Consider the following 3,689-nt stretch of genomic DNA (forward strand, 5'->3'; position numbering starts at 1 on the left):
CTGAACACCTAGTACCTTTGAGTCTGGTTTGGAGCCCTACACTTGGACATGTTTGAAGCCATGGTTTAGATTCTGGTAAAGGTGTTCATTGCACTAATTGAATCTAAACACTTTAAGATTTAAGATTTGTGTTATACTTTTGCGATCTGGCATAGCTGAGAACAGAACTTGTCCAGGGTGTTTCAAGCACAAATTAAATTTCAAGTATTTGTGTTCAAGCACAACTCTGCTTATCTGTAGTTGTACATTATTTGCATACCATTTTTTCAGAAAACAAAAACATTTATTCTAGAAGCTTGCCGTTTTCTTGCAGAAATGTTGGTGGAGAGCTTTGTCACAGCCCTTTTAAGGGCTTTTTTAAGCCCTTTTAAGATTTGTGTTTTACTTGCACCTATGTGCAGAAATCTTTGAAGAACTTGAAAGTAACCTATCTTCCCTTAACTATTATTTTTACCTTGAATGGCTGTTCCCACATCAGATACAGGTTTATAGGTGAACCTGAGAGCCTGAAGTTCTCTGTCTGGTGTAGTGCATGCTCCCATCCACATGTCGCTGGAGTGACAGCTGTGCAGACCTCCACTTTCCAACTCACATGCTTCACCTGTGCCTGTAAAGTGTGATCTGTGAGGGCCTGGGCAGGGCTTACCAGCTAGCCATAGCACCTCTCATACTGTTTTCAACTACTTTGATGCTACAGCTGTGATCTACACTGCTAGAGCTTGATTATGAGAGAGAAGTTGGACACCAACTCATCAAAAAATGCCTTTGTTTTGCATTGTTTTTCTAGCTGGCCTTTCTGATGTATCCTGGAGTTTTCCTTTTCCTTTTGGACTTGCTCCTTTGTGTAAACAGCCACCATGTAGTAAATGATACAAACTTATAACCCTTGTTTGTGGTGTAGCTAAAGTAAAATCCAGCTAGAGGCTTCAAAGCATTGTTGCTACTAGTCTCATGCAAAGATTGTTTTTTGTTTGAAGCCTGTCACACTTTTGAATAATAACATGGTGAATTTCATTTTATTTTTTAAAAACTGGGTAAGATACCTTCGTAACATAAAAAAAAATGGAAGTCAGTCAGAGATACTCTCAGTTGAATCTGAGATACTTAGGTGGTGTGTCATGGAGGTACTGAAACCTACCGTCTGTCTGTGCTGAAGAGAATAGCAGACTTGGACCTCTTTGAATGAAGGTAGTGGCTCCAACTATGTTGCAACTACTTGTGGGCTTTTAAAGAGCCATGAAATTCTTTTCCCTGTTTCATGAAAAGCACATTTTAACCTTGAGCCTTCCAGCGATGTCCCATTTAACATGGTCAAATGGCTCTCTTAAAATTAGTGACACCATCCCCAAAGGACCTCAGTTTTGCCAAAGATCTGGTTGTACACTGCTAGGGTTCAAGCAAGGGACACTGAGCTGCTGCTCTGAGCACCTGCTGTGAGGGAAAGCTCTGGAACATGGCATTCAGCTTATTGCCCTGTGTAGGAAGCGTATCACCGGTCTTGGTCTTTGATCTTCAGATGGTACGAGGAGAAGTTACGGCTCTTTTGTATGGAGGTCATACATACAGGCATATGTCAGTAAGTACAAATGCCTTGAGGTGATTACTTGGTAAGGAAGAAAACAGTGCTAAAGTAAGTGTTCCCTTGCCCCAGCAACACAAACATAAGGTTCCATCATTGCTGTTTAATTTTTGACTGTAATTCATATTTTGGTATTCATGTCCTATTTACGTGATGCTGCCTAGCACATGTATGTTTTCTCCACCCCTTCCTCTGTCTCTGCAGCCTTTGTTATGTTCTTATGACTCTCATTTGTCACAGTTGGATGGATGGAGTCCTAAACAAATACCTTCTTCACAGGTACAGATCTCTGAGGCATCTATGCAAACCTCCCTTCCTTCCATGGGCCACATTTTATCATTTGCAAGTTGCAGACAGAACTATGTACTTGTGATAGGGAGAGCTGGACCTGATTGCTTTTGAGCTATATCAAAGAAAAAGCACCGTGTAATACGACACAAATTTTGACTCCTTTTCAAAAACCCCCTCTTTTCATTATTTCCTCCAGGGAATAATTGGGAATGTATAGCGTGGTTACTATGTTTTCTCCTTTGATATGTGCACATACAAGATGGTACCCTCCCACAGAAAGATTTTTGCTGAGAGTAATTAAATGCCCAAGTATGCTTAAATTAATAAATCATTCATTTTTAAGTGTATCTGTATTCATGAATCATATGACATGAGCTAGACAAAATACAACGGCTTAAAAGCAAGTAGTATAATAAATATGTCTTGGAAATAGTCACTTGAACCATTTCAAAACCTCCTCTTGATGGCAGATTTCAAACGCTTAACAACATCAAGTGGAAATGTAAAATTTCAAAGACTTTTACAGTGTGAGATAATTTGTCTGCAGGAGACGTCCTGTCAGATATGTTTCTGCTGAAAGTAGGTACTGGTGGCTACAGCCTTTGCTGGGTACTTGCAGGAGGTGTCACTTCTGACCCAAAAGATGCTCTAAGCGCATGGATAGGAGCCCTCATACCAGTTCAGAATGAGGTGCTGAAGTAATGTGGGCTTTTTGAGTGTGTGGAGACTTAGAGGTGGAGAAGGGCATTAGAAGGCAAGATCTCAGCCACTAGCTGTGATTCGTAATGACAAAAATAATATACTAGTAAGCTCAGCTGTACCTGGATGAACTTGTTCTCCTTTTGGTGTGAAGACCTGTGATATCTGCCCCTATATCCACAAAGTTTCAGATAAACCAATAAGCCCAAGTTTTTGAGGGTGTCAAGTCCTGCTCCAGGTGAGGTGGGCTGCAGATGTGGCACAGCACAGAGTTGCTGTGCAGAGATGCTGGTGTCAGCCCATGTACTGCTGCGTACAGGAAGCACTGACCCATCTAGTAAATCCTACCTCACCAAAAGTGTAGTGAGCTCAAGCAGACCTTCATCCTGCCACAGCCGTGCCGTTTCTGAAGCAGCCGTACCATTTCTGGCTGCGGAATGGGAGGTGTTTGCTCTAACTTGAGTGACTCTGCTCGGCAACGTGGAAATACCTGAGAGGCCTTAACTTCCAGAAAGGGAGAGGTACTGTTCCCCTGAAAATCAGACTCGGTTAGGGGCATCTCAGATGGCATGCTCAAATATCAAAGCATCTCTAGTATTTATTACCCTTTAGAAAATGAGGCCATAAATTCTCACTCATACTAAAGGGTTGCTTGTAACCTGCAACAAAGCTACTAGATTTTCCAGTAAAGACTTTTTGAGGCTGTATGCATTAATCCCATTAAATCTTGAGATCATTCAGTGGTAAGCACTGTTTACATTCAGATATTTATTGTATTCTTTCTGATCATTCTTTGCCCTGCCTATTGGTTATGTTCTTTCCTATGTTTAGGTTGGGAATTGCTATTTTTAAATGGTTGACATGTATTCATATTTTTAGCAGGGCCATTTTTCCAGGTGTTACACAGGTTTCTTCCAGAAGATCTAAGACCTAGCCAACATGATGAATCACTGTCACTGTTTTCTTTTTTTGCAATAGGAAATGGCAACGGTTTGAAACCATGTCTACCTAAAACCAAATAATACTGATTTTCTTGTAATTTTTGTAGCGATATTGCGTGCTGCCCAAGCATGTGCCTAAGTATTAGATGGGGCCTGGGGAATAAAGCGCCTGCATTAGG

Source organism: Apaloderma vittatum, unplaced genomic scaffold, assembly GCF_000703405.1.
Source record: "Apaloderma vittatum isolate BGI_N311 unplaced genomic scaffold, ASM70340v1 scaffold8005, whole genome shotgun sequence".
In the NCBI taxonomy this organism is placed as follows: domain Eukaryota; kingdom Metazoa; phylum Chordata; class Aves; order Trogoniformes; family Trogonidae; genus Apaloderma; species Apaloderma vittatum.